This window comes from Aquarana catesbeiana, linkage group LG08, assembly GCF_042186555.1.
Source record: "Aquarana catesbeiana isolate 2022-GZ linkage group LG08, ASM4218655v1, whole genome shotgun sequence".
In the NCBI taxonomy this organism is placed as follows: Eukaryota; Metazoa; Chordata; class Amphibia; order Anura; family Ranidae; genus Aquarana; species Aquarana catesbeiana.
Window position 1 is genome coordinate 3,463,818 of NC_133331.1, and position 24,985 is coordinate 3,488,802.

Sequence of the window (24,985 nt, forward strand, 5' to 3'; positions counted from 1 at the left end):
AGTCCAAAAACAGAAATGTAACGCATTTCATTTATTACTGGTCCTTAGATGTTTTGGCTGCATTTGTTTTCTTTTCAGGCTTTTTTTTTTTTTTACTTTATTTTGACCCGGTGATCCTGCCAATAACACACTTCCTGTGTGAGGCTGACAATGCTCACTGACTGCACTGTATCTATGGAGAAGAATGTGGGGAAGGAGGGAAGGAGCGGGGGAGGTAACGATTAGGATCCCTGTATGCTGGGGCCCTTAGGCATTGTTATTATTAACATGTCGGCTGGGAGCGCTAGCATCAGGGCTGGGCAGAAGAGGCGGCTGCCCTGGGCGCAGTGTGAATTGTAGGGATGGGGGGGGCAGCTGCCCTGGGCACAGTGTGTATTGTAGGGATGGGGGGGGGGCAGCTGCCCTGGGCACAGTGTGTATTGTAGGGATGGGGGGGGGGGCAGCTGCCCTGGGCACAGTGTGTATTGTAGGGATGGGGGGGGGCAGCTGCCCTGGGCACAGTGTGTATTGTAGGGATGGGGGGGGGGGGGGCAGCTGCCCTGGGCGCAGTGTGTATTGTAGGGATGGGGGGGCAGCTGCCCTGGGCACAGTGTGTATTTTAGGGATGGGGGGGCAGCTGCCCTGGGCACAGTGTGTATTTTAGGGATGGGGGGGCGGCTGCCCCGGGTGCAATGTGTATTGTAGGGATGGGGGGGGGCAGCTGCCCTGTGCACAGTGTGTATTGTAGGGATGGGGGGGGCAGCTGCCCTGGGCGCAGTGTGTATTGTAGGGATGGGGGGGCAGCTGCCCTGGGCGCAGTGTGTATTGTAGGGATGGGGGGGCAGCTGCCCTGGGCGCAGTGTGTATTTTAGGGATGGGGGGGCGGCTGCCCTGGGTGCAATGTGTATTGTACGGATGGGGGGGGGGGCGGCTGCCCTGTGCACAGTGTGTATTGTAGGGATGGGGGGCAAAAGTTAACCACCTCCCACCCATACTGTACGCAGCACATCCCCCGCTCTGCTTCTCACCTCCTGCTGAAACCCCAGGAACCCAGTGCCAACTTTGTATCATGTGGCTGCTTGGGGGGGGGGGCTTAACAGCGTTCGTTCGTAGGCGTTGGAAGTCATGTGACCTCGTCACCTTCAGCCGCAGAGTTCCCTGTGCGACACCAGCTCATTCATTAACGTGCAACAAGGAAGGCGCAACGGCGGCGCAAAGCGCCGGGCATGCTGTCACTTGTAGTTCCACGGCGGCCGATTGCGTACATTTATTCTTTTATTGTCCTGAGCGCGATTCGTCTTTTCTACTTTCCTCCATTCACATGTAGCTTTTTTGCGACCGTGCGTTCAAAATCACGCTGCGTCTTTGCGCGTCTTTTAAACGCACCTAAAAAAAAAAAATCGCACAACGCAGGAAAACCCTGTAAGGAGGTGTATGACGGCCTCAGCCGGGCCACGCCCCCTCCCCTAACGCGCTTCACACCACCCCAGGGCTTATTCGCAGGTTTTGGCAAAATTGAACCGCGCTTTTTTCACACAACAGACGTTTGTTTTTTTTTGCTGCGCTTGGGGTTCCAGTAACAATGAACAGCAACCCAAGTGTTACAGGCGCTTTCTCTCCCGCGTGCAAAATTGTAAAACGCAGTCTTAGGGCCCGTTCACACCGCGTTGCGCTGACATATGTACATTAAAGGGCAATGCGCTGCGGCGGCCTTTTTGAGCGAATTGGCTGCCAATGCACCGGAACGGGCAAAAAAAGCTGGTCATGCACTTTTTTCTTTGATGCAGCGCGCCACACGTGCGCCGTGTTGGAGACGCGTCAGGTTCATGCGTTGGGGTGCATTTTACAATCAATATGTTAACATGCATTGCAGGAACGTATTCATTAATGCGGCAATCCCACCACTCACCGCCCTGGAAAGATGTGAATGGGTCTGTAGGCTGGCTCCACCCCCTTGTGTTGTGTGATGCGTGTCAACCATAACCGCTGTGGCTTAGCCCAGGGGAGGGGTCCACGTTGGAGTAGCCCAATTGAGTAGCCTACCCTGGAGTAGCCCAGGTGAGTAGCCCACGCTGGAGTAGCCACAATTGAGTAGCCTACGCTGGAGTAGCCCAGGTGAGTAGCCCATGCTGGAGTAGCCACAATTGAGTAGCCAACGCTAGAGTAGCCCAGGTGAGTAGCCCACGCTGGAGTAGCCACAATTGAGTAGCCTACGCTGGAGTAGCCCAGGTGAGTAGCCTACGCTGGAGTAGCCCAGGTGGGAAGTCAACGCTGGAGTAGCCTAGGTGAGTAGCCCACCCTGGAGTAGCCCAGGTGAGTAGCCCACGCTGGAGTAGCCCAATTAAGTAGCCTATGCTGGAGTAGCCCAGGTGAGTAGCCCATGCTGGAGTAGCCCAGGTGAGTAGCCTACGCTGGAGTAGCCCAGGTGGATAGCCCATGCTGGAGTAGCCCAGGTGGGAAGTCAACGCTGGAGTAGCCTAGGTGAGTGGCCCACGCTGGAGTAGCCCAGGTGGGAAGCCCACGCTGGAGTAGCCCAGGTGAGTAGCCTACGCTGGAGTAGCCCACGCTGGAGTAGCCCAGGTGAGTAGCCCACGCTGGAGTAGCCCAGGTGGAAAGTCCACGCTGGAGTAGCCCAGGTGAGTGGCCCACGCTGGAGTAGCCCAGGTGGGAAGCCCACACTGGAGTAGCCCAGGTAAGTAGCCTATGCTGGAGTAGCCTAGGTGGGTAGCCTTTGCTGGAGTAGCCCATGTGAGTAGCCTATGCTGGAGTAGCCCAGTTGGTTTGCCCACCCTGGAGTAGCCCAGGTGAGTAGCCCTGGTTGGAGTAGCCCAGGTGAGTAGCCTATGCTGGAGTAGCCCTCATTGGAGTAGTCCAGGTGAGTAGCCCAGGTGAGTCCAGGTGAGTAGCCCAGGTGAGTCCAGGTGAGTAGCCCTGGTTGGAGTAGCCCAGGTGAGTAGCCCATGCTGGAGTAGCATGGGGGTGCTATTGACTAATGATGGCATCACTGCACGTCAGTGAAAGGGCAGCGTCATTCCCTGCACATCGGGAAAGTGTGCGTTTTTGTGCGTTTTCCTGACTCGCACAGATGTGATTCTGCAGTACAGAATAAGGCCGGGTTCACACCTGTGCAGGTTGCAGGTGATGCATTTTTGCAGCGTGTTTTGCATTCTTGATCCATTTTGATGGATTTTGGGTCAGAGTCAGGCCTTTGGTTAGGGCCACAGTCAGACCCCTTTCACACGGGGGGGGGGGGGGGGTTCAGGCGCCTTTGACTAAAAATAGCGCCTGTAAAACGCCTGAAAAACGCCTCCCCCGCAGCCTCAGTGTGAGAGTCGGAGGGTCTTCACATCGGGGCGGAGCATTGCGGGGTGATAGAAAAAGTCCTACAAGCAGCGTAGGTGTGAATGGAGGATAGAGGAATATTATAAACACAGCGCCCTCCGCAGAGCAGAACGAGCGGCGTCGTCTCTACAAACGTCCTTTCATTTTTACAGCCGCGTTTTATTGAGCGATTCCGTTTTACGGCAACAAAAGCGTCCGTTTCTGGTTTTATTGTCGGCATAAAATCCCTCTGTGAAGTCTTTCTTGTTTATAGTCGCCTGCCGAGTAAATCTACAACTGTCACCCATCCCCCGCGCGCGGGTCTACAACTGTCACCTCCGGCCTTCCCCGCTGTACCGCCTCCTCTCCTCACTGATTTCACCGCATGCTGTGAGAAGCCCACAGTGTGCATTAGAAGCTGCAGCGAGTCAGATAGAGCCCCGCCCTCATTTCCAGCATCATCTAGCGCTTTCCTCCTCAGCCTGGCAGTCCATGGCTCCGCCCCCTTTCATTTTATTGGGGTCTCACTTCTTTCAATCACAAAGGCTCAGCATCACATGTGGGCGTTACCTATGCAAAATACAGCCCCGCCTAGAAACGCCCACTCCTCCAGACTCACACCCACCCATCAAGGCATCTTAACATTTACATAACTCCTCCCAAGAGCCCGCCCACTGCGTGCATCAATCAGTTTATACAATCTCCACCTGATCGATGGATTGTGTGATTGGATACAAATAGAAGGGATTGTTTAGGTGTGTGACCGGCCATCGAGGGGTACAATCACAAACACATTTCTTGGGGAAAAGAAGGATCTAAGAACGTTCATTCATTTCTCCCCTCCCCCACCCCTTCAATACCGGGCACTCCCCTCCCCCCAACCCTTCAATACCAGGCACTCCCCTCCCCCCAACCCTTCAATACCGGGCACTCCCCTCCCCCCACCCCTTCAATACCGGGCACTCCCCTCCCCCCAACCCCTCAGTACCAGGCACTCCCCTCCCCCCAACCCTTCAATACCGGGCACTCCCCTCCCCCCAACCCTTCAATACCAGGCACTCCCCTCCCCCCAACCCTTCAATACCAGGCACTCCCCTCCCCCCCTTCAATACCGGGCACCCCCCCCTTCAATACCGGGCACTCCCCCCCCTTCAATACCGGGCACTCCCCCCCCTTCAATACCGGGCACCCCCCCTTCAATACTGGGCACCCCCCCTTCAATACCGGGCACTCCCCCCTTCAATACCGGGCACTCCCCCCCTTCAATACCGGGCACTCCCCCCCCTTCAATACCGGGCACTCCCCCCCTTCAATACCGGGCACTCCCCTCCCCCCCTTCAATACCGGGCACTCCCCCCCTTCAATACCGGCCACCCCCCCTTCAATACCGGGCGCTCCCCCCCTTCAATACCGGGCACTCCCCTCCCCCCTTCAATACCGGGCACCACCCCTTCAATACCGGGCACTCCCCTCCCCCCCTTCAATACCGGGCACCCCCCCTTCAATACCGGGCACTCCCCCCCTTCAATACCGGGCACTCCCCTCCCCCCCTTCAATACCGGGCACCCCCCCTTCAATACCGGGCACCCCCCCTTCAATACCGGGCACTCCCCCACCTTCAATACCGGGCACTCCCCCCCCCTTCAATACCGGGCACTCCCCCCCCTTCAATACCGGGCACTCCCCCCCCTTCAATACCGGGCACTCCCCTCCCCCCTTCAATACCGGGCACTCCCCTCCCCCCCTTCAATACCGGGCACCCCCCCTCTTCAATACCGGGCACTCCCCCCCCTTCAATACCGGACACTCCCCCCTTCATACCGGGGCACTCCCCCCCTTCAATACCGGGCACTCCCCCCCCTTCAATACCGGGCACTCCCCCCCCCTTCAATACCGGGCACTCCCCCCCCTTCAATACCGGCCACCCCCCCTTCAATACCGGGCACTCCCCCCCTTCAATACCGGGCACTCCCCTCCCCCCCTTCAATACCGGGCACCACCCCTTCAATACCGGGCACTCCCTCCCCCCCTTCAATACCGGGCACCCCCCCTTCAATACCGGCACTCCCCCCCTTCAATACCGGGCACCCCCCCCTTCAATACTGGGCACTCCCCCCCCTTCAATACCGGCACTCCCCCCCTTCAATACCGGGCACTCCCCCCCCTTCAATACGGGCACCCCCCCCTTCAATACCGGGCACTCCCCTCCCCCCTTCAATACCGGGCACTCCCCTCCCCCCCTTCAATACCGGGCACCCCCCCTTCAATACCGGGCACTCCCCCCCCTTTAATACCGGGCACTCCCCTCCCCCCCTCAATACCGGGCACCCCCCCTTCAATACCGGGCACTTCCCCTCCCCCCCTTCAATACCGGCACTCCCCCCCCTTCAATACCGGGCACTCCCCTCTCCCCCCTTCAATACTGGGCACTCCCCCCCTTCAATACCGGCACTCCCCCCCCTTCAATACCGGGCACCCCCCCTTCAATACCGGGCACTCCCCCCCCTTCAATACCGGGCACTCCCCCCTTCAATACCGGGCACCCCCCCCTTCAATACCGGGCACCCCCCCTTCAATACCGGGCACCCCCCCTTCAATACCGGGCACTCCCCCCCCTTCAATCCGGGCACTCCCCCCCTTCAATACCGGGCACTCCCCTCCCCCCTTCAATACCGGGCACTCCCCCCCCTTCAATACCGGCCACCCCCCCTTCAATACTGGGCGCTCCCCCCCTTCAATACCGGGCACTCCCCTCCCCCCCTTCAATACCGGGCACCCCCCTTCAATACCGGGCACTCCCCCCCTTCAATACCGGGCACTCCCCTCCCCCCCTTCAATACCGGGCACCCCCCCTTCAATACCGGGCACCCCCCCCTTCAATACCGGGCACTCCCCCACCTTCAATACCGGGCACTCCCACCCCCTTCAATACCGGGCACTCCCCCCCCTTCAATACCGGGCACTCCCCCCCCTTCAATACCGGGCACTCCCCTCCCCCCTTCAATACCGGGCCACTCCCCTCCCCCCCTTCAATACCGGGCACCCCCCCTCTTCAATACCGGGCACTCCCCCCCTTCAATACCGGACACTCCCCCCTTCAATACCGGGCACTCCCCCCCTTCAATACCGGGCACTCCCCCCCCTTCAATACCGGGCACTCCCCCCCTTCAATACCGGCCACCCCCCCTTCAATACCGGGCACTCCCCCCCCTTCAATTACCGGGCACTCCCCTCCCCCCCCTTCAATACCGGGCACCACCCCTTCAATACCGGGCACTCCCCTCCCCCCTTCAATACCGGGCACCCCCCCTTCAATACCGGGCACTCCCCCCCTTCAATACTGGGCACCCCCCCCTTCAATACTGGGCACTCCCCCCCCTTCAATACCGGGCACTCCCCCCCCTTCAATACCGGGCACTCCCCCCCCTTCAATACCGGGCACCCCCCCTTCAATACCGGGCACTCCCCTCCCCCCTTCAATACCGGGCACTCCCCCCCTTCAATACCGGCCACCCCCCCTTCAATACCGGGCACTCCCCCCCCTTCAATACCGGGCACTCCCTCCCCCCCTTCAATACCGGGCACCACCCCTTCAATACCGGGCACTCCCTCCCCCCCTTCAATACGGGCACCCCCCCTTCAATACCGGGCACTCCCCCCCTTCAATACCGGGCACCCCCCCCTTCAATACTGGGCACTCCCCCCCCTTCAATACCGGGCACTCCCCCCCCTTCAATACCGGGCACTCCCCCCCCTTCAATACCGGGCACCCCCCCCTTCAATACCGGGCACTCCCCCTCCCCCCTTCAATACCGGGCACTCCCCCCCCCCCCCTTCAATACCGGGCACCCCCCTTCAATACCGGGCACTCCCCCCCCTTTATACCGGCACTCCCCTCCCCCCCTTCAATACCGGGCACCCCCCCCTTCAATACCGGGCACTCCCTCCCCCCCTTCAATACCGGGCACTCCCCCCCTTCAATACCGGGCACTCCCCTCCCCCCCTTCAATACCGGGCACTCCCCTCCCCCCCTTCAATACCGGGCACTCCCCCCACTTCAATACCGGGCACTCCACCCCCTTCAATACCGGGCACTCCCCCCCCTTCAATACCGGGCACTCCCCCCCCCCTTCAATACCGGGCACTCCCCCCCACCCCTTCAATACTGGGCACTCCCTCCTTCAATACCGGGCACTCCCCCCTTCAATACCGGGCACTCCCCCCCTTCAATACCGGGCACTCCCCCCCCTTCAATACTGGGCACCCCCCCCTTCAATATTCAATACCGGGCACTTCCCCTCCCCCCTTCAATACCGGGCACTCCCCCCACTTCAATACCGGGCATTCCCCCCCTTCAATACCGGGCACTCCCCCCCCCTTCAATACCGGGCACCCCCCCCTTCAATATTCAATACCGGGCACCCCCCCTTCAATATTCAATACCGGGCACTCCCCCCCCTTCAATATTCAATACCGGGCACTCCCCTCCCCCCCTTCAATTACCGGGCACTCCCCCCCCTTCAATACCGGGCACTCCCCTCCCCCCCTTCAATACCGGGCACTCCCCTCCCCCCCCCTCCTGCCCAGGATGCTCAGCTTTCACACTTTGAATGACAATTACTCGGTCCTGTAACACTGAACACACAGAGGAGGTTTGTATCATTTTATCACACAAATAGAGATTTCTTTTGGTGGTATTTAATCACCTCGGGGGATTTTTTTTTCTGCTAAATAAATGAAAAAAGATCGAAAATGTAAAAAAAAATATTTTTTTTTTTCTTAGTTTCTGTTATAAATTTTGTAATTAGGTAATTTTTCTTATTCACTGATGGGCACTGATAGGCGGCACTGATGAAGTGGCACTAAAGGGCACTGATGAGGCGGCAATGATGGGCACTGATGAGGCTGAACTAATATGCAGCACTGATAGGTTGCACTGATGGGTACTTATGAGGTGGAAATGATGGGCACTGATAGGTGGCAATGATGGGCAGTAATAGGTGGCACTGATAAGGCAGCATTGATGGGCACTGATAGGTGGCAATGATGGGCACTGATGCGGCTGAACTGATATGCGGCATTGATGGGCACTGATAGGTGGCAATGATGGGCACTGATGCGGCTGAACTGATATGCGGCATTGATGGGCACTGATAGGCAGAAAGTATGGGCACTGATAGGTGGCACTGATGAGGCAGCATTGATGGGCACTGATGTGGTGACATTGATGGGCACTGATAGGCAGAAAGTATGGGCACTGATAGGTGGCACTGATGAGGCAGCATTGATGGGCACTGATGAGGTGACATTGATGTGCACTACTAGGTGGCACGGATGAGGCGGCACTGATGGGCACTGACAGGTGGCACTGATGGACATTGGACAGCTGCAGTGTAGATGCCCCCTGTGTGGATTTGCCGGTTATCAGCTCTCCTCTCCTCTCCTCTCCTCACTCGCTGTCAGTGGGAGGAGAGGAATGCCGATAACCGGCAAATCCTTTTACACGGTGATTGGACACAGCTGATCACATGGTAAAGGGCCGCTGTGATTATTGCCTCTTTAACTCGATCTGTTATCAGCTGTGTCCGAAGGACGCAGTCATCATAGAGTGCTCCCCATGTGTGCCCGGGGGGGGGGGGGGAATCGGGGGCGCAAGAGGAGGCGGGGTTCTGGTACGACTTCATGGAATCAGGGGCGGGATAAGTGGGGGCAGGAGGGACAGGTGCCCTGGGCACAACGGAGCGGGGGGGGGGCAGGAGGGACAGGTGCCCTGAGCACAACAGAGTGGGGGGGGGGGCAGGAGGGACAGGTGCCCTTAGCACAACAGAGTGGGGGGGGCAGGAGGGACAGGTGCCCTGAGCACAACAGAGTGGGGGGGGGGCAGGAGGGACAGGTGCCCTTAGCACAACGGACCGGGGGGGGGGGGCAGGAGGGACAGGTGCCCTTAGCACAACGGAGCAAGGGGGGGGGGCAGGAGGGGAAGATTTCAGCTAGTGGATCGGAATTGTCCATCTCAATATCTCCGGGACAGAAGCGAGTGAGGATCTGCAATTGCAATTGATATTTACATAACTCCTCCCACCGCTTGCATCAGGACAGTGGTGTATTTAGGTTTTGTGCTGCCCTAGGCCTGACTAAACGCATGCACCCCCCTAATTTAAATACGACCCACCCCATCCTGCCGAGGCCACACCCCTTCCTGTTTAAGACCCACCCTATCATCTGTAAACAACACCCCTTCCTCTTTAGGCTTATTTGGCACCTGTTTCTGACAGGTACCCTTCCCCACTTCCGGGAGACTGCGCTGTCCCCTCTGAAGTTTGCCCCCCCTCCTCCTTCCTCTGCTGGGCCATTCAGAAAGTGCAACGCGCTTCGCACATGTGCAGTAGGGAACCGGTCGGTTTCCCTTACCATGAATGATAGTGGCAAAACCCGAGAGCCAATCCGAAAATCGGCTGAGATGTCGACATCGCTGGATCCCTGGACAGGTAAGTGTCCTAATATTAAAAGTCAGCAGCTACAGTATTTTTAGCTGCTGAGTTTTAATGCTATCACGGGGGGGGGGGGGGGGTCTCACTGTGCCCATCAATTGCAGCCACTGTGCCCATCAAATGCTGCCACTGTGCCCATCAAATGCTGCCACTGTGCCCATCAAATGCTGCCACTGTGCCCATCAAATGCTGCCACTGTGCCCCATCAAATGCTGCCACTGTGCCCATCAATTGCAGCCACTGTGCCCATCAAATGCTGCCACTGTGCCCATCAAACACAGCCACTGTGCCCCATCAAACGCAGCCATTGTGCCATCAAACGCAGCCACTGTGCCCATCAATTGCAGCCACTGTGCCCCATCAAACGTAGCCATTGTGCCATCAAATGAAGCCACTGTGCCCATCAAATGCTGCCAGTGTCCATAACACTGATATACTTTATTAAATCACTGTACCTGCTGTCCTGGGGGTTTCCCTCGTGCTCCTCTCTCTCCTCCTGACCTCACAGCCCCAGGGCCGAGGAGAAGATTCACTGCAGGAAAGCAGTGCAGGGGAGGGTAGGCGGAGCTTAAGGCTCCACCTGTCACCTGTTGCTTATGGGGGCGCGAGTGACACGCCGCCCCCCCGCATGAGATAAAGCCCCCCCACCCGTCTTGCTGATTCCCGGCTCCCGCTGCCACCTCCCGCACACTTGCAGCCCACGGCGGCAAAAAGGGCCGCCCCCCGCAAAGTGCCGCCCTAGGCCTAGGCCAAAACACAGCCCTGCATCAGGACTGAGGGCTCTTGGGAAAGGTACTGAGGCAGACACCCTGCCGGCCCCTCCCACCAGCCATGATCTGCCTGCATTGCATAGAGAAGCAGAGAGACCCAGTGATATTTCCATAACCCCTCCCAAGACAACGCCCACTGCTTGCATCAGGTCTGAGGGCTCTTGGGAGGAGTATTGAGGCCGAGGATTGGTTTCAGGAAGCTATGTACAGCCCCCTGCTGGCCCCTCCCACCAGCCACGATCTGCATGCATTGCATAGAGAACCACAGAGACCCAGTAACATTGCCATAACTCCTCCCAAGACCCCGCCCACTGCTTGCATCAGGTCTGAGGGCTCCTGGAAGGAGTACTGAGGTCGGGGGGGGGGGGGATGGTTTCAGGAAGCTATGTACAGCCCCCTGCCGGCCCCTCCCACCAGCCATGATCTGCCTGCATTGCATAGAGAAGCACAGAGACCTGGTGATGACATCACTGGAGCTAAAATAAGGTATGTAATGAAAACAGGTTTTATAGGAAGATTTTATTTGTATATTAATGAGGGGGGGAGGGGGGAGGGGAGGAACCAGGGAAGGCAAAATATAAGCAGATTATCATTCGATCGCTTCGGTATTTTTTCTACGATTTTCCGATTGCGTGTCATTAGACCCTTTTATAGGTTATATATCTGGATATATATATATATACTGGACCTTTATGTATGAATAAATGCACGATATGTCACTATATAAAGCAACAATAAACAATAAACAATAAAACAATGTCGCAGCAACAAATTTTTTTTCTGTAAAACTTCATCTTTATCAGAAATCCAGATAAAAATGAATAAATTGCCCATTAATGATAAAATAATATAAAATAATAAAACCGCCTTTTCACCCTCAATCCGGAGATTTCCCCGCAGTACTTCTTTCTGCCACCAGATGTCCTCAGTCTGGTGTCTGGCTTCATTCAACTCCCTTCCTGGGCCCGCCCCCCCTCCTGGACCCGCCCCCCCCAGCCTGTGATTGGACAGTGAAAGGAGACTCAGCCCAGTGATGAGCTCCTCTCTCTGTCACTCTGCTCTCTCCTCCTATCAGCAGATTCCTTGTTAGCGTGTGAGCTGATTGGCTCCTGGGGTTGCTTCTTCCTTTCATCTCTGCTGATATCAGGTCAGGTTCAGATACTTTATACTGCTTGTATGAATTTTACATCATATTTTAATAGCTTTCTTTTGGTGGCATATAAGGAGGAGCGCTTGTTTTTTGTAGTTATTATTTAGAGGGTTACAACATGGCGCTGGTGCATTATATACATGAAATATACAGAGGGAGGAGTGGGGGAAGGGATTTATGTATACAGTGCCTTGAAAAAGTATTCATACCCCTTGAAATTCCCCACATTTTGTTACAACCCAAAAACATAAATGTATTTTATTGGGATTTTATGTGATAGACCAACACAAAGTGTCACATAATTGTGAAGTGGAAGGAAAATGATAAATGATACAAATAAATATGTGAAAAGTGTGTGGGGGGGGGGGGGGGGCATTTGTATTCAGCCTCAGTGGTGGCTGGTGCCCCGTCAAATGCAGCCTCACTGTGCCCGTCATATGCAGCCTCACTGTGCCCGTCATATGCAGCCTCACTGTGCCCGTCATATGCAGCCTCACTGTGCCCATCATATGCAGCCTCACTGTGCCCATCATATGCAGCCACTGTGCCCATCATATGCAGCCACTGTACCCTCCCCCCGCCCGCTCGCTGTCTGACCGGCACGCCATCTTGGTGGCGGGTCAGGCAGCGGTTGGCGGCGGGGAGCTGTGGGACATGCATCGGGTCAGGAGATGGATCCTGTGTCCTCTGTGCTTCCTGTGCGTCTCTTCTTCCCTTCTGCTAGGCATCCAATAGGATCGCCTGTGCCTTCAGCCAATCAGGTGACGGGTATTAGACCCTCGAATATTCATTTACTTTTCTAGCACACCTGGGTGGGCTCCGAGCACCAAGCTCTGCGCCACAAGTCCACCTTTTTTTAAGCCTATTAGAGACTTTGGCTGAAATTCCAAAAAGGGGCTGGACGCCCGAACAGGGGGTGGGCTCAGGAGCCATGGATAGAATCATGCAATGCAAGAATCTATCCATTCTACATATAGGGGGGCAGTGTGGAGAGAGGGGGTGGTGCCCTTGTACCGTTAATGGACGGGCCACCCCTGTTCAGCCCCCTTTACTCTGATACCCCTAACTAAGATCTAGAGGAACCAATTCCCTTCAGAGGTCACCTAATTAGTAAATAGAGTCCACCTGTGTGTCATTTAATCTCAGTATAAATACAGCTGTTCTGTGAAGCTCTCAGAGGTTTGTTAGAGAACCTTAGTGGACAAACAGCATCACGAAGGCCAAGGAACACACCAGACAGGTCAGGGATAAAGTTGTGGAGAAGTATAAAGCTGGTTTAGGTTATAACAAAACTCTCCCAAGCTTTGAACATCTCACGGAGCTCTGTTCAATCCATCATCGGAAAATGGAAAGAGTATGGCACATCTGCAAACCTACCAAGACATGGCCGTCCACCTAAACTGACCGGCCGGGCAAGGAGAGCATTCATCAGAGAAGAGCCAAGAGGTCCATGGTAACTCTGGAGGAGCTGCAGAGATCCACAGCTCAGGTGGGAGAATCTGTCCACAGGACAACTATTAGTCGTGTTCTCCACAAATCTGCCCTTTATGGAAGAGTGACAAGAAGAAAGACATTGGTGAAAGAAAGTCATAAGAAGTCCTGTTTGTAGTTTGTGAGAAGCCATGTGGAGGACACAGCAAACATGTGGAAGAAGGTGATCTGGTCAGAGGAGACCAAAATTCAACTTTATGGTCTAAAAGTAAAACGCTATGTGTGGGGAAAACTAACACTGCACATCACCCTGAACACACCATCCCCACCGTGAAACATGGTGGTGGCAGCATCATGTGGTGGGAATGGTTTTCTTCAGCAGGGACAGGGAAGCTGGTCAGAGTTGATGGGAAGATGGATGGAGACAAATACAGGACAATCTTAGAAGAAAACCTGTTAGAGTCTACAAAAGACTTGAGACTGGGGCGGAGGTTCACCTTCCAGCAGGACAACGACCCGAAACATCCAGCCAGAGCTACAATGGAATGGTTTAGATCAAAGCATATTCATGTGTTAGAATGGCCCAGTCACAGTCCAGACCTAAATCACATTGAGAATCTGTGGCAAGACTTGAAAATTGCTGTTCACAGACGCTCTCCATCCGATCTGACAGAGCTTGAGATATATTACAAAGAAGAATGGGCAGAAATGTCCTCTCTAGATGTGCAAAGCTGGTAGAGACATCCCCAAAAAGACTTGTAGAGAAAGGGGGTTCTACAAAGTATTGACTCCGGGGGGCGCCATACAAATGCCCCTCCCCCCCACACTTTTCACATATTTATTTGTATCATTTATCATTTTCCTTCCACTTCACAGTTACAGTGGGGACGGAAAGTATTCAGACCCCTTTAAATTTTTCACTCTTTGTTATATTGCAGCCATTTGCTAAAATCATTTGAGTTCATTTTTTTCCCCCATATTGTACACACAGAACCCCATATTGTACACACAGCACCCCCATATTGTACACACAGCCCCCCATATTGTACACACAGAACCCCATATTGTACACACAGCACCTCATATTGTACACACAGCACCCCATATTGTACACACAGCACCCCATATTGTACACACAGCCCCCCATATTGTACACACAGCACCCCATATTGTACACACAGCCCCCATATTGTACACACAGCACCCCCATATTGTACACACAGCACCCCATATTGTACACACATCACCCCATATTGTACACACAGCCCCCATATTGTACACACAGCACCCCATATTGTACACACAGCCCCCATATTGTACACACAGCACCCCATATTGTACACACAGCACCTCATATTGTACACACAGCACCCCATATTGTACACACAGCACCTCATATTGTACACACAGCACCTCATATTGTACACACAACACCCCATATTGTACACACAGCCCCCCATATTGTACACACAGCACCTCATATTGTACACACAGCACCCCCATATTGTACACACAGCACCCCCATATTGTACACACAGCCCCCATATTGTACACACATCACCCCATATTGTACACACAGCCCCCATATTGTACACACAGCACCTCATATTGTACACACAGCACCCCATATTGTACACACAGCCCCCCATATTGTACACACAACACCCCATATTGTACACACAGCACCTCATATTGTACACACAGCCCCCCATATTGTACACACAGCACCCCATATTGTATACACAGCACCCCCATATTGTACACACAACACCTCATATTGTACACAGCACCCCCATATTGTACACACAACACCTCATATTGTACACACAGCCCCCCCATATTGTACACACAGCCCCCCATATTGTACACACAGCACCTCATATTGTACACACAGCACCCCCATATTGTACACACAACACCTCATATTGTACACACAGCCCCCCATATTGTACACACAGCACCTCATATTGTACACACAGCACCCCATATTGTACACACAGCACCTCATATTGTACACACAACACCTCATATTGTACACACAGCACCCCATATTGTACACACAGCACCTCATATTGTACACACAGCACCCCCATATTGTACACACAGCACCCCATATTGTACACACAGCACCTCATATTGTACACACAGCACCCCCATATTGTACACACAGCACCCCATATTGTACACACAGCACCTCATATTGTACACACAACACCTCATATTGTACACACAGCACCCCATATTGTACACACAGCACCTCATATTGTACACACAGCACCCCCATATTGTACACACAACACCTCATATTGTACACACAGCACCTCATATTGTACACACAGCACCCCCATAATTGTACACACAGCACCCCATATTGTACACACAACACCTCATATTGTACACACAGCACCTCATATTGTACACACAGCACCCCCATATTGTACACACAGCACCTCATATTGTACACACAGCACCCCATATTGTACACACAACACTCCATATTGTACACACAACACCCCATATTGTACACACAGCACCTCATATTGTACACACAGCACCTCATATTGTACACACAGCACCCCATATTGTACACACAGCACCTCATATTGTACACACAGCCCCCCATATTGTACACACAGCCCCCATATTGTACACACAGCACCCCATATTGTACACACAGCACCCCATATTGTACACACAGCCCCCCATATTGTACACACAGCCCCCATATTGTACACACAGCACCCCATATTATACACACAGCACCTCATATTGTACACACAGCACCCCATATTGTACACACAGCACCCCATATTGTACACACAGCACCCCATATTGTACACACAGCACCCCATATTGTACACACAGCCCCCATATTGTACACACAGCACCCCATATTGTACACACAGCCCCCCATATTGTACACACAGCACCCCATATTGTACACACAGCACCTCATATTGTACACACAGCACCCCATATTGTACACACAGCACCTCATATTGTACACACAGCACCCCATATTGTACACACAGCACCCCATATTGTACACACAGCCCCCATATTGTACACACATCACCCCATATTGTACACACAGCACCTCATATTGTACACACAGCACCCCATATTGTACACACAGCACCCCATATTGTACACACAGCCCCCATATTGTACACACAGCACCCCATATTGTACACACAGCACCTCATATTGTACACACAGCACCCCATATTGTACACACAGCCCCCCATATTGTACACACAGCACCCCATATTGTACACACAGCCCCCCATATTGTACACACAGCCCCCCATATTGTACACACAGCCCCCATATTGTACACACAGCACCCCATATTGTACACACAGCACCCCATATTGTACACACAGCACCCCATATTGACAGAAAAACACAGAATTGTTGACATTTTTGCAGATTTATTAAAAAAGAAAAACTGAAATATCACATGGTCCTAAGTATTCAGACCCTTTGCTCAGTATTTAGTAGAAGCCCCTTTTGATGAGTCTTTTTGGGAAAGATACAACAAGTTTTTCACACCTGGATTTGGGGATCCTCTGCCATTCCTCCTCGCAGATCTTCTCCAGTTCTGTCAGGGGGGATGGTAAACGTTGGTGGACGGCCATTTTTAGGTCTCTCCAGAGATGCTCAATTGGGTTTAAGTCAGGGCTCTGGCTGGGCCATTCAAGAACAGTCACCGAGTTGTTGTGAAGCCACTCCTTCGTCGTTATTTTAGCTGTGTGCTTAGGGTCATTGTCTTGTTGGAAGGTAAACCTTTGGCCCAGTCTGAGGTCCTGAGCACTCTGGAGAAGGTTTTCATCCAGGATATTCCTGTACTTGGCCGCATTCATCTTTCCCTCGATTGTAACCAGTCGTCCTGTCCCTGCAGCTGAAAAACACCCCCACAGCATGATGCTGCCACCACCATGCTTCACTGTTGGGACTGTATTGGACAGGTGATGAGCAGTGCCTGGTTTTCTCCACACATACCGCTTAGAATTAAGGCTAAAAAGTTCTATCTTGGTCTCATCAGACCAGAGAATCTTATTTCTCACCATCTTGGAGTCCTTCAGGTGTTTTTTTTAGCAAACTCCATGCGGCTTTCATGTGTCTTGCACTGAGGAGAGGCTTCCATAGGGCCACTCTGCCATAAAGCCCCGACTGGTGGAGGGCTGCAGTGATGGTTGACTTTCTACAACTTTCTCCCATCTCCCAACTGCATCTCTGGAGCTCAGCCACAGTGATCTTTGGGTTCTTCTTTACCTCTCTCACCAAGGCTCTTCTCCCCCGATAGCTCAGTTTGGCCGGATGGCCAGCTCTAGAAAGGGTTCTGGTCCTCCCAAACGTCTTCCATTTAAGGATTATGGAGGCCACTGTGATCTTTGTAACATTGGCCAGATCTGTGCCTTGTCACAATTCTGTCTCTGAGCTCTTCAGGCAGTTTCTTTGACCTCATGATTCTCATTTGCTCTGACATGCACTGTGAGCTGTAAGGTCTTATATAGACAGGTGTGTGGCTTTCCTAATCAAGTCCAATCAGTATAATCAAACACAGCTGGACTCAAATGAAGGTGTAGAACCATCTCAAGGATGATCAGAAGAAACGGACAGCACCTGAGTTATATATATGAGTGTCACAGCAAAGGGTCTGAATACTTAGGAGCATGTGATATTTCAGTTTTTCTTTTTTAATAAATCTGCAAAAATGTCAACAATTCTGTGTTTTTCTGTCAATGGGGTGTTGTGTGTACAATATGGGGTGCTGTGTGTATAATATGGGGGGCTGTGTGTATAATATGGGGTGCTGTGTGTACAATATGAGGTGTTGTGTGTACAATATGGGGGGCTGTGTGTACAATATGAGGTGTTGTGTGTACAATATGGGGTGTTGTGTGTACAATATGAGGTGTTGTGTGTACAATATGGGGTGATGTGTGTACAATATGGGGTGATGTGTGTACAATATGAGGTGCTGTGTGTACAATATGGGGGGCTGTGTGTACAATATGAGGTGTTGTGTGTACAATATGGGGTGCTGTGTGTACAATATGAGGTGCTGTGTGTACAATATGGGGAGCTGTGTGTACAATATGGGGTGCTGTGTGTACAATATGGGGTGCTGTGTGTACAATATGGGGTGCTGTGTGTACAATATGAGGTGCTGTGTGTACAATATGGGGTGTTGTGTGTACAATATGGGGTGCTGTGTGTACAATATGAGGTGCTGTGTGTACAATATGGGGAGCTGTGTGTACAATATGGGGTGCTGTGTGTACAATATGGGGTGCTGTGTGTACAATATGGGGTGCTGTGTGTACAATATGAGGTGCTGTGTGTACAATATGGGGTGCTGTGTGTACAATATGGGGGGCTGTGTGTACAATATGGAGTGCTGTGTACAATATGGGGGGCTGTGTGTACAATATGGGGTGCTGTGTGTACAATATGGGGTGCTGTGTGTACAATATGGGGTGCTGTGTGTACAATATGGAGTGCTGTGTACAATATGGGGTGCTGTGTGTACAATATGGGGTGCTGTGTGTACAATATGGGGTGCTGTGTGTACAATATGGAGTGTTGTGTGTACAATATGGGGTGCTGTGTGTACAATATGGGGCGCTGTGTGTACAATATGGGGTGCTGTGTGTACAATATGGGGTGCTGTGGGTACAATATGGGGTGCTGTGTGTACAATATGGGGTGCTGTGGGTACAATATGGGGGGCTGTGTGTACAATATGAGGTGATGTGTATACAATATGGGGTGCTGTGTGTACAATATGAGGTGCTGTGTGTACAATATGGGGTGCTGTGTGTATAATATGGGGGGGCTGTGTACAATATGGGGGGCTGTGTGTACAATATGGGGGGCTGTGTGTACAATATGGGGGGCTGTGTACAATATGGGGGGCTGTGTGTACAATATGGGGTGCTGTGTGTACAATATGGGGTGATGTGTGTACAATATGAGGTGCTGTGTGTACAATATGGGGTGCTGTGTGTACAATATGGGGTGCTGTGTGTACAATATGGGGTGCTGTGTGTACAATATGAGGTGCTGTGTGTACAATATGGGGTGCTGTGTGTACAATATGGGGTGCTGTGTGTACAATATGAGGTGCTGTGTGTACAATATGGGGGGCTGTGTGTACAATATGAGGTGATGTGTATACAATATGGGGTGCTGTGTGTACAATATGGGGTGCTGTGTGTATAATATGGGGTGCTGTGTGTACAATATGGGGTGCTGTGTGTATAATATGGGGTGATGTGTGTACAATATGGGGTGCTGTGTGTACAATATGGGGTGCTGTGTGTATAATATGGGGTGATGTGTGTACAATATGGGGTGCTGTGTGTATAATATGAGGTGCTGTGTGTACAATATGGGGGCTGTGTGTACAATATGAGGTGCTGTGTGTACAATATGGGGGGCTGTGTGTACAATATGGGGTGCTGTGTACAATATGGGGTGCTGTGTGTACAATATGGGGTGCTGTGTGTACAATATGGGGTGCTGTGTGTATAATATGGGGTGCTGTGTGTACAATATGGGGTGCTGTGTGTATAATATGGGGTGATGTGTGTACAATATGGGGTGCTGTGTGTATAATATGAGGTGCTGTGTGTACAATATGGGGGCTGTGTGTACAATATGAGGTGCTGTGTGTACAATATGGGGGGCTGTGTGTACAATATGGGGTGCTGTGTACAATATGGGGTGCTGTGTGTACAATATGGGGTGCTGTGTGTACAATATGGGGGGCTGTGTATACAATATGGGGTGCTGTGTGTACAATATGGGGTGCTGTGTGTACAATATGAGGTGCTGTGTGTACAATATGGGGTGCTGTGTGTACAATATGGGGGGCTGTGTGTACAATATGGGGGGCTGTGTGTACAATATGGAGTGCTGTGTACAATATGGGGTGTTGTGTGTACAATATGGGGTGCTGTGTGTACAATATGGGGCGCTGTGTGTACAATATGAGGCGCTGTGTGTACAATATGGGGAGCTGTGTGTACAATATGAGGTGCTGTGTGTACAATATGAGGTGCTGTGTGTACAATATGGGGGGCTGTGTGTACAATATGGGGGGCTGTGTGTACAATATGAGGTGCTGTGTGTACAATATGGGGTGCTGTGTGTACAATATGGGGCGCTGTGTGTACAATATGAGGCGCTGTGTGTACAATATGGGGAGCTGTGTGTACAATATGAGGTGCTGTGTGTACAATATGAGGTGCTGTGTGTACAATATGGGGGGCTGTGTGTACAATATGGGGTGCTGTGTGTACAATATGGGGGGCTGTGTGTACAATATGGGGTGCTGTGTGTACAATATGGGGGCTGTGTGTACAATATGGGGTGCTGTGTGTACAATATGAGGTGATGTGTGTACAATATGGGGTGCTGTGTGTACAATATGGGGTGATGTGTGTACAATATGAGGTGCTGTGTGTACAATATGGGGGGCTGTGTGTACAATATGGGGTGCTGTGTGTACAATATGGGGTGCTGTGTGTACAATATGGGGGCTGTGTGTACAATATGGGGTGCTGTGTGTACAATATGAGGTGATGTGTGTACAATATGGGGTGCTGTGTGTACAATATGAGGTGATGTGTGTACAATATGGGGTGCTGTGTGTACAATATGGGGTGCTGTGTGTACAATATGGGGTGATGTGTGTACAATATGGGGAGCTGTGTGTACAATATGAGGTGCTGTGTGTACAATATGGGGGGGCTGTGTGTACAATATGGGGTGATGTGTGTACAATATGAGGTGCTGTGTGTACAATATGGGGGCTGTGTGTACAATATGGGGTGCTGTGTGTACAATATGGGGTGCTGTGTGTACAATATGGGGTGCTGTGTGTACAATATGGGGTGCTGTGTGTACAATATGGGGGGCTGTGTGTACAATATGGGGTGCTGTGTGTACATTAATGAGGAAAAAATGAACTTAAATGATTTTAGCAAATGGCTGCAATATAACAAAGAGTGAAAATTTAAGGGGGTCTGAATACTTTCCCTCCCTACTGTATGTGACACTTTGTGTTGGTCTATCACATAAAATCCCAATAAAATACATTTACAACTTTGGTTGTAACATGACAAAATGTGGAGAACTTCAAGGGGTATGAATACTTTTTTAAGGCACTGTAGGTCATACATAGAGAGAGGAGGGGGGGGGGGGTTAATGTATAGATTATACATAGAGGAAGAGGGAGGTGAAGGGGTTAATGTATAATTCATACATAGAGGGAGCGGATGAAGGGGTTACTGTATAGGTCATACATAGAGGGAGGAGGGGGTGAAGGGCTTAATGTATAGATCATACATAGAGGGGGGGGTGTGAAGGGGTTAATGTATAGGTCATACATAGAGGGAGGAGGGGGTGAAGGGGTTAATGTATAGGTCATACATAGAGGAAGGAGGGGGGTGTAGGGGTTAATGTATAGGTCATACATAGAGGGAGGAGGAGGTGAAGGGGTTAATGTATAGGTCATACATAGGAGGGGGTGAAGAGGTTAATGTATAGGTCATAAATTGAGGAAGGAGGGGGTGAAGGGGTTAATGTATAGGTCATACATAGAGGGAGGAGGGTATGAAGGGGTTAATGTATAGGTCATACATAGAAGGAGGGGGTGAAGGGGTTAATGTATAGGTCATACATAGAGGGGGTGAAGGGGTTAATGTATAGGTCATACATAGGGGGGGTGAAGGGGTTAATGTATAGGTCATACATAGAGGAAGGAGGGGGTGAAGGGGTTAATGTATAGGTCATACATAGGGGGGGTGAAGGGGTTAATGTATAGGTCATACATAGAGGGAGGAGGGAGGTGTAGGGGTTAATGTATAGGTCATACATAGAAGGAGGGGGTGAAGGGGTTAATGTATAGGTCATAAATTGAGGAAGGAGGGGTGAAGGGGTTAATGTATAGGTCATACATAGAGGAAGGAGGGGGTGAAGGGTTAATGTATAGGTCATACATAGAGGAAGGAGGGGGTGAAGGGGTTAATGTATAGGTCATACATAGAGGGAGGAGGGGGTGAAGGGGTTAATGTATAGGTCATACATAGAGAGAGGGGGAGGTGAAAGGGTTAATGTATAGGTCATATATAGAGGGAGGAGGGGGTGAAGGGGTAATGTATAGGTCATACATAGAAGGAGGGGGTGAAGGGGTTAATGTATAGGTCATACATAGAAGGAGGAGGGGGGTGTAGGGGTTAATGTATAGGTCATATATAGAGGGGGAGGGGGGTGAAGGGGTTAATGTATAGGTCATACATAGAGGGAGGAAGGGGGTGAAGGGGTAATGTATAGGTCATATATAGAGGGGGAGGGGGGTGAAGGGGTTAATGTATAGGTCATATATAGAGGGGGAGGAGGGGATGAAGGGGTTAATGTATAGGTCATACATAGAGGGGGAGGAGGGGATGAAGGGGTTAATGTATAGGTCATACATAGAGGGGGAGGAGGGGATGAAGGGGTTAATGTATAGGTCATACATAGAGAGAGGGGGAGGTGAAAGGGTTAATGTATAGGTCATACATAGAGGGAGGAGGGGGTGAAGGGTTAATGTATAGGTCATACATAGAGGGAGGAGGGGGTGAAGGGGTAATGTATAGGTCATATATAGAGGGGGAGGGGGGTGAAGGGGTTAATGTATAGGTCATACATAGAGGGAGGAGGGAGGTGTAAGGGTTAATGTATAGGTCATACATAGAGGGAGGAGGGAGGTGTAAGGGTTAATGTATAGGTCATACATAGAAGGAGGGGGTGAAGGGGTTAATGTATAGGTCATACATAGCGGGGGGAGGGGGTGAAGGAGTTAATGTATAGGTCATACATAGAGGGGGAGGAGGGGATGAAGGGGTTAATGTATAGGTCATACATAGGGGGACATGAGATGTATAGGTGAGGGGTGGGGGCGGGGTTCTTTCCTATAGTCCGTGTTTCCTCTCTATGAATCACCTGTTGCTGTTCCATATTTCTTCTCTTTTCTCCATAGTACAGCTGACTTCATACTAATGGACTTTTCATTCTACCCACATTACTATGAAGATTCTCAGGACGTTCGATGACGCGAGGAATGTACTTCCAATATCCGTCTGTATTTAACATTCGATTTTGGAATGGAGGAACATTCACGGTTAGAATTGTGTTTTCCCTCCCGAATCTTCCAATCTTCTCATCACTGCGATTGAAGATCAGCGCCGATCTGATCCCGCTAATGGTTAGAAAATCAAACCCAACTTCTTAAAAAGGAAAAAACTCTTCTTTAATGTATGATCGCTTTAAGAGGAAGGGCGGGACTAACAATGTAAACAAAAGTGTGTTTAGATTTATGATGGCTGTGATTGGCCATCACAAGGTGCAGAGCCGCTCAGATCAGCTCTGTACAGGATGTTTGTGAACTCAGCTCTCCAGTAACGAGCGCAGAGACCTCCCAACAAGATTTCCTCCGATGTCATTTATAAACGGCGCTGGGGGAATAACCGCCAACCATTACTTCTTATCTAAACGTATGGCGCCAATTTCGGTTGCAGTAACGCGCGTATTATATGTGTTGCTGCGCCATTGATTTTTTTGAATGGCGTGTATTTTTGCGCGCGCCAAACCACATGGTGCCGCAGCATCACGCAGGTCAGCTCGGTGCGGAACATGTTTTAGGAAAAGCGGTTTTCAGGATTTCTAGCGCTTAGAGCCGCCCATTGAAATGAATGGGGCGCTCCATACGTGACGCGGCGGCACGAGTGCAAATACGATTGCTCGCACCTCAATGGGAGCCCCGCCCTCCGGTAATGATCACGCGAGTTTTCAGCAGTTCACCTATCGCCATCCACATTCTATTACAAGATAACCCCGGGTTCTCTCTGCCCGCAGAGTTCAGGCACAGCGCAGTCTCCATGGAAAAAAAATGGCGGCCAACCAAAAGCTTTGATTTGCCCGACACACGTGAAAACGAACGAACGCCGATTTCTATTTGTTTACGCCAAGATCTATAATGCTGCGCTGTGATCTGGCGAAATTTCATGAAATTGATTTTGCTTTTGGTGACATTTCGGCAATATTTCACCTTCCGACGCATTTCGGCAAATTTTTTCCAAATGAAATGTAAATCTGATTTACAGAAGCATTTAGTGAAATGCGTCCGAAAATTATTAGTAGAAATCTATTGACCAAAATTGCGGCGCTCACCCTAATGGCGGCCATACGTGCTAAATGCGCTCCGAGAAATGATTGATTTCTTTTCTGACCGATCTCTTCCGATACAAATATTTGATCTGCAGGCATCCTAATCAATCGATTCGCCACACACAGGGAAGCAGATTTTAAATGATAGTTGGAAGAAACAATTACGGTATTCACCAAGTGGTCAGCAAGCGCCAGCCAATGAGTCACAGCTGGGACCTGCTGATTGGCTGTGTCCAATCACAGCCCAGAGCTTCAAGTGTCCCAGCAGGTGATTGGTTGTAAGGATGAAGGGCGGTCCAGGTAACCAATCACCTGCTAGGGGACTTGATAAGTTAACTCCGGCAGCTCCCGCCCTCCATACAAAGCCGCTGTGTCTGCTGCTGTCTAGAGCTGTCCTGCCTCCTGCTCTCCACTCTGTGTACCTGAGTAAGGTGGGAGAGTGAAGGGGCAGAGCTGAGGGGGGCTGCAATGTGAATGGGGGGGCAGAGCTTAGGGGGGCTGCAATGTAAATGGGGGGGCAGAGCTTAGGGGGGCTGCAATGTAAATGGGGGGGCAGAGCTTAGGGGGGCTGCAATGTAAATGGGGGGGCAGAGCTTAGGGGGGCTGCAATGTAAATGGGG

At 51.6% G+C, this 24,985-nt stretch overlaps 1 protein-coding gene across 4 annotated transcripts in view; it reads right to left on the bottom strand.

The window, feature by feature from the left end:
* Positions 1-24,985, bottom strand: part of ATN1 (atrophin 1) — a 74,516-nt gene that overhangs the window by 42,387 nt on the left and 7,144 nt on the right. The window lies entirely within an intron of this gene.